Source organism: Typopeltis vanoorti, chromosome 24 (genome assembly GCF_054136105.1).
Source record: "Typopeltis vanoorti isolate ZY-2024b chromosome 24, IOZ_Tvanoo_1.0, whole genome shotgun sequence".
NCBI classification, from domain to species: domain Eukaryota; kingdom Metazoa; phylum Arthropoda; class Arachnida; order Uropygi; family Thelyphonidae; genus Typopeltis; species Typopeltis vanoorti.
This window is the reverse complement of record NC_143572.1, coordinates 54,672,751-54,687,332: the sequence shown is the minus strand read 5'-3', so window position 1 is coordinate 54,687,332 and position 14,582 is coordinate 54,672,751. Positions and strand designations below refer to the sequence as shown.

The 14,582-nt window shown below is 36.7% G+C and overlaps 1 protein-coding gene across 2 annotated transcripts in view; it reads right to left on the bottom strand.

The window, feature by feature from the left end:
- Positions 1-14,582, bottom strand: part of Mccc1 (Methylcrotonoyl-CoA carboxylase 1) — a 126,793-nt gene that overhangs the window by 35,491 nt on the left and 76,720 nt on the right. The window lies entirely within an intron of this gene.

The window sequence follows — 14,582 nt, the reverse complement described above, 5'->3', positions numbered from 1 at the left end:
GGTAGCTTGAGTTTCTTGGGGATGTGGAAGTGGAGGAAAATATTTGGAAGTGAATGACCAAAAGGAGGAGTGATTACAGATTTTTTTGTGAGTTAGCTGATAGGTGAAAAGAGGACAACAGAAACATAAGTTATGAAAGAAGTTCTACTAAGCTAAAAAATTTTCGATACATGACTGAACAGAGGAGGACAATGGATCATCCCTTCAAGTAAGTATAGGTTGTGGTTAGTAAAAGTGTAAGAACTAGAATTTTTGCTTGGAGAGTGACAAGAGTTAAATAAGTTTCCAGAGGAGATGTAGTCATGAATGCATTGTCAGAGAATGAATTTAAGGAGAGGTATGATAGATATTGTGTCAATAGTAGATCAGTGATTGAAAGAGTGGAATGGCTGGGAGAGGAGTCACAATTGAGAAATTGTGTCACTGGAACTTGTTATAGAACCAAAAATGAACTAGTATGTGTGTGTTTATGAATGCCAGACGTATCTGAAATAAAGAGGAATGAAACTCTTGCATTGAGAGAGTTAATTTACCTCAAACCTGTCAAATTAAGCGAGCTGTGGTTGTTGAGGATATCATGATAGGAACAAAAATTCAGGGATATGATGTTTTTCATGAACACAGACAGGGCAAAAAGAGAGGGGTGGTGTTGATGGTAGTAGAGGGATTATATCAATCCAAAGTGGAGATGTAAGGGAGAAATTAGAGGTAGTGGTTTTGAACAGTATAGAGTCAAGTAGAGGTGGATAGGATGAAAAATTTTGTTTGGTGCTGCTATAGACCTGGTAAGGTACAGGAAAATTCGGCTGGCTAATAAGATAAGGATGATCAATATCATCATTATCATCAAATTCCTGTCATGTACCCTCAAGGTGTGTACAGGATATGATAGCACTACATGAAAAATTTACATCAGTACTCACTTCCTATCTACAATTTTCCTCCAAATAAGTCTGTTACTTGTCAAGACTCCAACATTATCAGATCTTATATTTCTATTGTCTAAGGCACTTTGTACCGTATCAATACACCTATATCTTGGTCTTCCTCTGAGTCGTTTTCCTGCCAACTTAGCAAAGAACACTTGTTTTGCTAATCTTTCCTTGCCGATTCTGTTTAAGTGACCATACCACCTGAGATTAGCTCTGCTAATGCATTGCTGGACTTGATATGCTGACAATATCAAGTTCTTTCCTAATATCCTCGTTTTCAATATGATATTGCCATTGATGCCATCTGTTAATGCCTCTAATCTTTCTCAGGACTCTCATATCTGTGGTCTCTAGTCTTTGGTCAAGTGTTTTACTTCTAACCCAGCTCTCAGATCCATAAGTAAAAAGTGGCTTGAATACTGTCTTGTATAGAACTAATTTAGTGTTCCGACTAATTTCTCTCTTATTCCATATGAATTTATTCAATTGACTTCCTACCATACCATCTTTGTTGATTCTGTTGTCTATTTCCATATTTAATTTACCATCTTCACTAAAAATCGTGCCTAAGTAGCTGAAATATTTTACTTGTTCCATAGGTTCTCCATTCACAACGCAATTGACATTTTCAACGATTCTGCCTATTTTCATTGTCTTTGACTTTTTATTGCAGACCTACACACCATATCTATTACAACAGTTATTCAATTTAGTCAGGGAATCTTGCAAACTTGTAGCGGATTTATTTAGAAGTATAACATCATCCACATAAAGCAAAGAGCTGACATTAACATCTCCAATTTTGATATCTTGTTTAATACCACTTTCCTTCATAATATAATCCATATAGATAATGAATAACAGAAAGGATAATGTACATCCTTGTCTCACTCCAGATTTAACATTAAACACTTCTTCCTGTACTTCCTTCAATTCTAACTGCTGACTTACAACTCAAATACAGACTAAGTATTGCTTGATATAATGCCCCATTGACACCATATAACTGTAGCATATTAAAAGCATCTCTCTTGGCATCTTGTCATATGCCTTTTCCAGATCGACAAAACTCAAATACAGATCTTTGTTATATTCCCATGATTTCTCTACTATTTGTCATAAAACGAAGATCTGATCCTGACAGCCTCTATTTGGCCCGAATCCAGCTTGTTCTTCGCCAAGCTTTTTCTTCCACGATTCTTCTCAACCGTTTCTCAAGTATACTGGCATAAATCTTACCAGGAACACTCAGTAGGGAAATACCTCTGTCCAGGCTTTCTGAACTATGCAGTGCAGCCACTTTTATACCACCATATTTCAGCATTTCTGGTCGAATATCATCTACTCCTGCTGCCTTTCCACATTTCAAGCCTTTGATGGCTTTTCTACTTCAAGTATGGATATGTATTCCTGACTTTATGCCTGTTGAGTGTTTTTTACCCCTGTACTATCACGGCTTGTTTCATTTAGCAATTTTTCGAAGTACTTACTCCATACTTCAAGGATATCTTTTTCTCCTGTTTTTATGTAACCTTTATCATCTCTAACTTCTTTTACAGCACTCTTTCCTCCATTTCTAAGCTTCTTCAACAATCTCCAGAATATCTTACCACCTTCTTGATATTTATTTTCTATGTTCTTGGCAAAGTCCTCCCATGACTTTTGTTTAGCTAGTTTTACACAGTGTTTAGCTTTCTTACATTTGTCTCTGTATTTTCTAAGAGCACAAGCTGAGTTATTTGACAGGAAATTTTGATTTGCTTTCTTCTTTTCCTTCACTGCCTCTTTAACTTCCTGTGTCCACCATGGAGTTCTGATTTTTCTATCCTTGCAGACAACCTCACCACATGCCTCTCTGGATGAATCGATCAGGGTTTTCTTCAAGGCTTGCCACTGAATCTCCAAGGTTTGGTTCCTGTTCTCAAACTCTTTCATTTTTTCTTCAATAATCTTTGTGTACTTTAGTCTACAGTTCACATATGAGAGCTTCTCAAATTTTATCCGCTTTAAAACTTTCTTATATATTATTCTTTTCAATATGAAATTCAATTTTATCCTGCTCAAGACTAAATAGTGACCACTTCCAATTTCAAATCCTCTGTACACTCTGGTGTCCTGCACCAGGGAGAAAACATCACTATTAACAATAACATAGTCAATGAGACTTTCCTTATTCCTTGCCTCTTCTCTCCATGTGAATTTATGCACATTTTATGTTGGAACATGGTGTTAGTAATAACCAGTTCATGTCCTGAGCAGAAAATCAACAGGTATTTGCCATTATTATTAGCTTTGCTCTTTTCTCCAAATTTTCCCAAAATATTTTTGTATGTCTGACAATCATTTCCTAATCTGCTATTTAGATCCCCAACAAGGACCAACTTTTCCTTTTTCATTGTGTCAGTTGCTTTTTCTAAAGCCTCAAAAAAAAATTCCTCCCCTTCTACCTTAGTAGAACCTTCTGTGGATACATAGGCACAAATAAGTCTCATTGTCTAATTCCCCATTCTGATATTAGCCCACATCACTCTACTTGAGACCGTCTGCCATTCAAGAAGATTAGCCTCATATTTTGTGTTGAATACTATGGCTACAACTTCTTTTCCTTGATTGTCATTTCCTGAATATAACATTTTCTATTTATTGTTCAGAAAAATCTCACCAGTTTTTGTCTTTTTTGTTTCAGTCATCCCTATTATGTCGATCTGGTACTTATCTAATTGCTCCATTGCTTTGCCATTCAGGCTTCTTATGTTGATAGTACCGATCTTTAACCTTGGTGAAGTTGAGTTGGGGTGTGCTTTCAGATTTTTTCCGGTAGCTGACTTTTCGCTGTTCGCCCTGGTTCCCTGGTGAAAACAACGGGGGCCTTGTTTAACTGGATGACGCCCCAGCCGGCATGAAATTTTGTCATGTTTTACGATCATTTTCTATATTGGTTTAAGCCAATAAGAATAATACAATTTGGTTGCCTAAATCCCAAATTGCAAATACCTGTTGTCCAATCCTCCTGACCTAATCCTTCTGACTCCAAACCTTCTGACCTAATGTCCAATCCTCACCTTCTCGTGCACCACGAGAAGGTGAGGATTGGACATTAGGTCAGAAGTCCTGGTCAGTTCTCTGCATTCCTTTAAAGGCTATGTGGAGGTCTCCTCTCAGTTATGCAGCTTTGACCCTTATGTAGATATTTTGATTCAAATTAGATTCAAATTAACCCTTTACTTTATTATTATCTACAGATAATCATCATCATCATCAAATTCCTGCTATGTACCCTCAAGGGGTGTACAGGATATGATAGCACTACATGAAAAATTTACATCAGTACTCACTTCCTATCTACAATTTTCCTCCAAATAAGTCTGTTACTTGTCAAGACTCCAACATTATCAGATCTTATATTTCTATTGTCTAAGGCACTTTGTACCGTATCAATACACCTATATCTTGGTCTTCCTCTGAGTCGTTTTCCTGCCAACTTAGCAAAGAACACTTGTTTTGCTAATCTTTCCTTGCCGATTCTGTTTAAGTGACCATACCACCTGAGATTAGCTCTGCTAATGCATTGCTGGACTTGATATGCTGACAATATCAAGTTCTTTCCTAATATCCTCGTTTTCAATATGATATTGCCATTGATGCCATCTGTTAATGCCTCTAATCTTTCTCAGGACTCTCATATCTGTGGTCTCTAGTCTTTGGTCAAGTGTTTTACTTCTAACCCAGCTCTCAGATCCATAAGTAAAAAGTGGCTTGAATACTGTCTTGTATAGAACTAATTTAGTGTTCCGACTAATTTCTCTCTTATTCCATATGAATTTATTCAATTGACTTCCTACCATACCATCTTTGTTGATTCTGTTGTCTATTTCCATATTTAATTTACCATCTTCACTAAAAATCGTGCCTAAGTAGCTGAAATATTTTACTTGTTCCATAGGTTCTCCATTCACAACGCAATTGACATTTTCAACGATTCTGCCTATTTTCATTGTCTTTGACTTTTTATTGCAGACCTACACACCATATCTATTACAACAGTTATTCAATTTAGTCAGGGAATCTTGCAAACTTGTAGCGGATTTATTTAGAAGTATAACATCATCCACATAAAGCAAAGAGCTGACATTAACATCTCCAATTTTGATATCTTGTTTAATACCACTTTCCTTCATAATATAATCCATATAGATAATGAATAACAGAAAGGATAATGTACATCCTTGTCTCACTCCAGATTTAACATTAAACACTTCTTCCTGTACTTCCTTCAATTCTAACTGCTGACTTACAACTCAAATACAGACTAAGTATTGCTTGATATAATGCCCCATTGACACCATATAACTGTAGCATATTAAAAGCATCTCTCTTGGCATCTTGTCATATGCCTTTTCCAGATCGACAAAACTCAAATACAGATCTTTGTTATATTCCCATGATTTCTCTACTATTTGTCATAAAACGAAGATCTGATCCTGACAGCCTCTATTTGGCCCGAATCCAGCTTGTTCTTCACCAAGCTTTTTCTTCCACGATTCTTCTCAACCGTTTCTCAAGTATACTGGCATAAATCTTACCAGGAACACTCAGTAGGGAAATACCTCTGTCCAGGCTTTCTGAACTATGCAGTGCAGCCACTTTTATACCACCATATTTCAGCATTTCTGGTCGAATATCATCTACTCCTGCTGCCTTTCCACATTTCAAGCCTTTGATGGCTTTTCTACTTCAAGTATGGATATGTATTCCTGACTTTATGCCTGTTGAGTGTTTTTTACCCCTGTACTATCATGGCTTGTTTCATTTAGCAATTTTTCGAAGTACTTACTCCATACTTCAAGGATATCTTTTTCTCCTGTTTTTATGTAACCTTTATCATCTCTAACTTCTTTTACAGCACTCTTTCCTCCATTTCTAAGCTTCTTCAACAATCTCCAGAATATCTTACCACCTTCTTGATATTTATTTTCTATGTTCTTGGCAAAGTCCTCCCATGACTTTTGTTTAGCTAGTTTTACACAGTGTTTAGCTTTCTTACATTTGTCTCTGTATTTTCTAAGAGCACAAGCTGAGTTATTTGACAGGAAATTTTGATTTGCTTTCTTCTTTTCCTTCACTGCCTCTTTAACTTCCTGTGTCCACCATGGAGTTCTGATTTTTCTATCCTTGCAGACAACCTCACCACATGCCTCTCTGGATGAATCGATCAGGGTTTTCTTCAAGGCTTGCCACTGAATCTCCAAGGTTTGGTTCCTGTTCTCAAACTCTTTCATTTTTTCTTCAATAATCTTTGTGTACTTTAGTCTACAGTTCACATATGAGAGCTTCTCAAATTTTATCCGCTTTAAAACTTTCTTATATATTATTCTTTTCAATATGAAATTCAATTTTATCCTGCTCAAGACTAAATAGTGACCACTTCCAATTTCAAATCCTCTGTACACTCTGGTGTCCTGCACCAGGGAGAAAACATCACTATTAACAATAACATAGTCAATGAGACTTTCCTTATTCCTTGCCTCTTCTCTCCATGTGAATTTATGCACATTTTATGTTGGAACATGGTGTTAGTAATAACCAGTTCATGTCCTGAGCAGAAAATCAACAGGTATTTGCCATTATTATTAGCTTTGCTCTTTTCTCCAAATTTTCCCAAAATATTTTTGTATGTCTGACAATCATTTCCTAATCTGCTATTTAGATCCCCAACAAGGACCAACTTTTCCTTTTTCATTGTGTCAGTTGCTTTTTCTAAAGCCTCAAAAAAAAATTCCTCCCCTTCTACCTTAGTAGAACCTTCTGTGGATACATAGGCACAAATAAGTCTCATTGTCTAATTCCCCATTCTGATATTAGCCCACATCACTCTACTTGAGACCGTCTGCCATTCAAGAAGATTAGCCTCATATTTTGTGTTGAATACTATGGCTACAACTTCTTTTCCTTGATTGTCATTTCCTGAATATAACATTTTCTATTTATTGTTCAGAAAAATCTCACCAGTTTTTGTCTTTTTTGTTTCAGTCATCCCTATTATGTCGATCTGGTACTTATCTAATTGCTCCATTGCTTTGCCATTCAGGCTTCTTATGTTGATAGTACCGATCTTTAACCTTGGTGAAGTTGAGTTGGGGTGTGCTTTCAGATTTTTTCCGGTAGCTGACTTTTCGCTGTTCGCCCTGGTTCCCTGGTGAAAACAACGGGGGCCTTGTTTAACTGGATGACGCCCCAGCCGGCATGAAATTTTGTCATGTTTTACGATCATTTTCTATATTGGTTTAAGCCAATAAGAATAATACAATTTGGTTGCCTAAATCCCAAATTGCAAATACCTGTTGTCCAATCCTCCTGACCTAATCCTTCTGACTCCAAACCTTCTGACCTAATGTCCAATCCTCACCTTCTCGTGCACCACGAGAAGGTGAGGATTGGACATTAGGTCAGAAGTCCTGGTCAGTTCTCTGCATTCCTTTAAAGGCTATGTGGAGGTCTCCTCTCAGTTATGCAGCTTTGACCCTTATGTAGATATTTTGATTCAAATTAGATTCAAATTAACCCTTTACTTTATTATTATCTACAGATAATCATCATCATCATCAAATTCCTGCTATGTACCCTCAAGGGGTGTACAGGATATGATAGCACTACATGAAAAATTTACATCAGTACTCACTTCCTATCTACAATTTTCCTCCAAATAAGTCTGTTACTTGTCAAGACTCCAACATTATCAGATCTTATATTTCTATTGTCTAAGGCACTTTGTACCGTATCAATACACCTATATCTTGGTCTTCCTCTGAGTCGTTTTCCTGCCAACTTAGCAAAGAACACTTGTTTTGCTAATCTTTCCTTGCCGATTCTGTTTAAGTGACCATACCACCTGAGATTAGCTCTGCTAATGCATTGCTGGACTTGATATGCTGACAATATCAAGTTCTTTCCTAATATCCTCGTTTTCAATATGATATTGCCATTGATGCCATCTGTTAATGCCTCTAATCTTTCTCAGGACTCTCATATCTGTGGTCTCTAGTCTTTGGTCAAGTGTTTTACTTCTAACCCAGCTCTCAGATCCATAAGTAAAAAGTGGCTTGAATACTGTCTTGTATAGAACTAATTTAGTGTTCCGACTAATTTCTCTCTTATTCCATATGAATTTATTCAATTGACTTCCTACCATACCATCTTTGTTGATTCTGTTGTCTATTTCCATATTTAATTTACCATCTTCACTAAAAATCGTGCCTAAGTAGCTGAAATATTTTACTTGTTCCATAGGTTCTCCATTCACAACGCAATTGACATTTTCAACGATTCTGCCTATTTTCATTGTCTTTGACTTTTTATTGCAGACCTACACACCATATCTATTACAACAGTTATTCAATTTAGTCAGGGAATCTTGCAAACTTGTAGCGGATTTATTTAGAAGTATAACATCATCCACATAAAGCAAAGAGCTGACATTAACATCTCCAATTTTGATATCTTGTTTAATACCACTTTCCTTCATAATATAATCCATATAGATAATGAATAACAGAAAGGATAATGTACATCCTTGTCTCACTCCAGATTTAACATTAAACACTTCTTCCTGTACTTCCTTCAATTCTAACTGCTGACTTACAACTCAAATACAGACTAAGTATTGCTTGATATAATGCCCCATTGACACCATATAACTGTAGCATATTAAAAGCATCTCTCTTGGCATCTTGTCATATGCCTTTTCCAGATCGACAAAACTCAAATACAGATCTTTGTTATATTCCCATGATTTCTCTACTATTTGTCATAAAACGAAGATCTGATCCTGACAGCCTCTATTTGGCCCGAATCCAGCTTGTTCTTCACCAAGCTTTTTCTTCCACGATTCTTCTCAACCGTTTCTCAAGTATACTGGCATAAATCTTACCAGGAACACTCAGTAGGGAAATACCTCTGTCCAGGCTTTCTGAACTATGCAGTGCAGCCACTTTTATACCACCATATTTCAGCATTTCTGGTCGAATATCATCTACTCCTGCTGCCTTTCCACATTTCAAGCCTTTGATGGCTTTTCTACTTCAAGTATGGATATGTATTCCTGACTTTATGCCTGTTGAGTGTTTTTTACCCCTGTACTATCATGGCTTGTTTCATTTAGCAATTTTTCGAAGTACTTACTCCATACTTCAAGGATATCTTTTTCTCCTGTTTTTATGTAACCTTTATCATCTCTAACTTCTTTTACAGCACTCTTTCCTCCATTTCTAAGCTTCTTCAACAATCTCCAGAATATCTTACCACCTTCTTGATATTTATTTTCTATGTTCTTGGCAAAGTCCTCCCATGACTTTTGTTTAGCTAGTTTTACACAGTGTTTAGCTTTCTTACATTTGTCTCTGTATTTTCTAAGAGCACAAGCTGAGTTATTTGACAGGAAATTTTGATTTGCTTTCTTCTTTTCCTTCACTGCCTCTTTAACTTCCTGTGTCCACCATGGAGTTCTGATTTTTCTATCCTTGCAGACAACCTCACCACATGCCTCTCTGGATGAATCGATCAGGGTTTTCTTCAAGGCTTGCCACTGAATCTCCAAGGTTTGGTTCCTGTTCTCAAACTCTTTCATTTTTTCTTCAATAATCTTTGTGTACTTTAGTCTACAGTTCACATATGAGAGCTTCTCAAATTTTATCCGCTTTAAAACTTTCTTATATATTATTCTTTTCAATATGAAATTCAATTTTATCCTGCTCAAGACTAAATAGTGACCACTTCCAATTTCAAATCCTCTGTACACTCTGGTGTCCTGCACCAGGGAGAAAACATCACTATTAACAATAACATAGTCAATGAGACTTTCCTTATTCCTTGCCTCTTCTCTCCATGTGAATTTATGCACATTTTATGTTGGAACATGGTGTTAGTAATAACCAGTTCATGTCCTGAGCAGAAAATCAACAGGTATTTGCCATTATTATTAGCTTTGCTCTTTTCTCCAAATTTTCCCAAAATATTTTTGTATGTCTGACAATCATTTCCTAATCTGCTATTTAGATCCCCAACAAGGACCAACTTTTCCTTTTTCATTGTGTCAGTTGCTTTTTCTAAAGCCTCAAAAAAAAATTCCTCCCCTTCTACCTTAGTAGAACCTTCTGTGGATACATAGGCACAAATAAGTCTCATTGTCTAATTCCCCATTCTGATATTAGCCCACATCACTCTACTTGAGACCGTCTGCCATTCAAGAAGATTAGCCTCATATTTTGTGTTGAATACTATGGCTACAACTTCTTTTCCTTGATTGTCATTTCCTGAATATAACATTTTCTATTTATTGTTCAGAAAAATCTCACCAGTTTTTGTCTTTTTTGTTTCAGTCATCCCTATTATGTCGATCTGGTACTTATCTAATTGCTCCATTGCTTTGCCATTCAGGCTTCTTATGTTGATAGTACCGATCTTTAACCTTGGTGAAGTTGAGTTGGGGTGTGCTTTCAGATTTTTTCCGGTAGCTGACTTTTCGCTGTTCGCCCTGGTTCCCTGGTGAAAACAACGGGGGCCTTGTTTAACTGGATGACGCCCCAGCCGGCATGAAATTTTGTCATGTTTTACGATCATTTTCTATATTGGTTTAAGCCAATAAGAATAATACAATTTGGTTGCCTAAATCCCAAATTGCAAATACCTGTTGTCCAATCCTCCTGACCTAATCCTTCTGACTCCAAACCTTCTGACCTAATGTCCAATCCTCACCTTCTCGTGCACCACGAGAAGGTGAGGATTGGACATTAGGTCAGAAGTCCTGGTCAGTTCTCTGCATTCCTTTAAAGGCTATGTGGAGGTCTCCTCTCAGTTATGCAGCTTTGACCCTTATGTAGATATTTTGATTCAAATTAGATTCAAATTAACCCTTTACTTTATTATTATCTACAGATAATCATCATCATCATCAAATTCCTGCTATGTACCCTCAAGGGGTGTACAGGATATGATAGCACTACATGAAAAATTTACATCAGTACTCACTTCCTATCTACAATTTTCCTCCAAATAAGTCTGTTACTTGTCAAGACTCCAACATTATCAGATCTTATATTTCTATTGTCTAAGGCACTTTGTACCGTATCAATACACCTATATCTTGGTCTTCCTCTGAGTCGTTTTCCTGCCAACTTAGCAAAGAACACTTGTTTTGCTAATCTTTCCTTGCCGATTCTGTTTAAGTGACCATACCACCTGAGATTAGCTCTGCTAATGCATTGCTGGACTTGATATGCTGACAATATCAAGTTCTTTCCTAATATCCTCGTTTTCAATATGATATTGCCATTGATGCCATCTGTTAATGCCTCTAATCTTTCTCAGGACTCTCATATCTGTGGTCTCTAGTCTTTGGTCAAGTGTTTTACTTCTAACCCAGCTCTCAGATCCATAAGTAAAAAGTGGCTTGAATACTGTCTTGTATAGAACTAATTTAGTGTTCCGACTAATTTCTCTCTTATTCCATATGAATTTATTCAATTGACTTCCTACCATACCATCTTTGTTGATTCTGTTGTCTATTTCCATATTTAATTTACCATCTTCACTAAAAATCGTGCCTAAGTAGCTGAAATATTTTACTTGTTCCATAGGTTCTCCATTCACAACGCAATTGACATTTTCAACGATTCTGCCTATTTTCATTGTCTTTGACTTTTTATTGCAGACCTACACACCATATCTATTACAACAGTTATTCAATTTAGTCAGGGAATCTTGCAAACTTGTAGCGGATTTATTTAGAAGTATAACATCATCCACATAAAGCAAAGAGCTGACATTAACATCTCCAATTTTGATATCTTGTTTAATACCACTTTCCTTCATAATATAATCCATATAGATAATGAATAACAGAAAGGATAATGTACATCCTTGTCTCACTCCAGATTTAACATTAAACACTTCTTCCTGTACTTCCTTCAATTCTAACTGCTGACTTACAACTCAAATACAGACTAAGTATTGCTTGATATAATGCCCCATTGACACCATATAACTGTAGCATATTAAAAGCATCTCTCTTGGCATCTTGTCATATGCCTTTTCCAGATCGACAAAACTCAAATACAGATCTTTGTTATATTCCCATGATTTCTCTACTATTTGTCATAAAACGAAGATCTGATCCTGACAGCCTCTATTTGGCCCGAATCCAGCTTGTTCTTCACCAAGCTTTTTCTTCCACGATTCTTCTCAACCGTTTCTCAAGTATACTGGCATAAATCTTACCAGGAACACTCAGTAGGGAAATACCTCTGTCCAGGCTTTCTGAACTATGCAGTGCAGCCACTTTTATACCACCATATTTCAGCATTTCTGGTCGAATATCATCTACTCCTGCTGCCTTTCCACATTTCAAGCCTTTGATGGCTTTTCTACTTCAAGTATGGATATGTATTCCTGACTTTATGCCTGTTGAGTGTTTTTTACCCCTGTACTATCATGGCTTGTTTCATTTAGCAATTTTTCGAAGTACTTACTCCATACTTCAAGGATATCTTTTTCTCCTGTTTTTATGTAACCTTTATCATCTCTAACTTCTTTTACAGCACTCTTTCCTCCATTTCTAAGCTTCTTCAACAATCTCCAGAATATCTTACCACCTTCTTGATATTTATTTTCTATGTTCTTGGCAAAGTCCTCCCATGACTTTTGTTTAGCTAGTTTTACACAGTGTTTAGCTTTCTTACATTTGTCTCTGTATTTTCTAAGAGCACAAGCTGAGTTATTTGACAGGAAATTTTGATTTGCTTTCTTCTTTTCCTTCACTGCCTCTTTAACTTCCTGTGTCCACCATGGAGTTCTGATTTTTCTATCCTTGCAGACAACCTCACCACATGCCTCTCTGGATGAATCGATCAGGGTTTTCTTCAAGGCTTGCCACTGAATCTCCAAGGTTTGGTTCCTGTTCTCAAACTCTTTCATTTTTTCTTCAATAATCTTTGTGTACTTTAGTCTACAGTTCACATATGAGAGCTTCTCAAATTTTATCCGCTTTAAAACTTTCTTATATATTATTCTTTTCAATATGAAATTCAATTTTATCCTGCTCAAGACTAAATAGTGACCACTTCCAATTTCAAATCCTCTGTACACTCTGGTGTCCTGCACCAGGGAGAAAACATCACTATTAACAATAACATAGTCAATGAGACTTTCCTTATTCCTTGCCTCTTCTCTCCATGTGAATTTATGCACATTTTATGTTGGAACATGGTGTTAGTAATAACCAGTTCATGTCCTGAGCAGAAAATCAACAGGTATTTGCCATTATTATTAGCTTTGCTCTTTTCTCCAAATTTTCCCAAAATATTTTTGTATGTCTGACAATCATTTCCTAATCTGCTATTTAGATCCCCAACAAGGACCAACTTTTCCTTTTTCATTGTGTCAGTTGCTTTTTCTAAAGCCTCAAAAAAAAATTCCTCCCCTTCTACCTTAGTAGAACCTTCTGTGGATACATAGGCACAAATAAGTCTCATTGTCTAATTCCCCATTCTGATATTAGCCCACATCACTCTACTTGAGACCGTCTGCCATTCAAGAAGATTAGCCTCATATTTTGTGTTGAATACTATGGCTACAACTTCTTTTCCTTGATTGTCATTTCCTGAATATAACATTTTCTATTTATTGTTCAGAAAAATCTCACCAGTTTTTGTCTTTTTTGTTTCAGTCATCCCTATTATGTCGATCTGGTACTTATCTAATTGCTCCATTGCTTTGCCATTCAGGCTTCTTATGTTGATAGTACCGATCTTTAACCTTGGTGAAGTTGAGTTGGGGTGTGCTTTCAGATTTTTTCCGGTAGCTGACTTTTCGCTGTTCGCCCTGGTTCCCTGGTGAAAACAACGGGGGCCTTGTTTAACTGGATGACGCCCCAGCCGGCATGAAATTTTGTCATGTTTTACGATCATTTTCTATATTGGTTTAAGCCAATAAGAATAATACAATTTGGTTGCCTAAATCCCAAATTGCCAGCCCATCCCCGTTCGTTCAGTATCCAGGTAGATACCCAACAGGGTGCACCACGAGAAGGTGAGGATTGGACATTAGGTCAGAAGTCCTGGTCAGTTCTCTGCATTCCTTTAAAGGCTATGTGGAGGTCTCCTCTCAGTTATGCAGCTTTGACCCTTATGTAGATATTTTGATTCAAATTAGATTCAAATTAACCCTTTACTTTATTATTATCTACAGATAATCATCATCATCATCAAATTCCTGCTATGTACCCTCAAGGGGTGTACAGGATATGATAGTATTACATGAAAAATTTACATCATTACTAACTTCCTATCCACAATTTTCCTCCAAATCAGTCTGATACTTGTCATGACTCCAACATTATCAGATCTTATATTTCTATCATCTAAGGCACTTTGTACCTTATCAATCCAACTATATCTTGGTCTTTGTCTTCCTCTGGGTCGTTTTCCTGCCAACCTGGCAGAGAACACTTGTTTTGCTAATTTTTCCTCTCCCATTCTGTTTAAGTGACCATACCACCTGAGATTAGCTCTGCTAACGCATTCCTGGATGCTGACAATGTCAAGTTCTTTCCTAATATCCTCGTTTTTAATATGGTATTGCCATTGATGCCATCTGTTC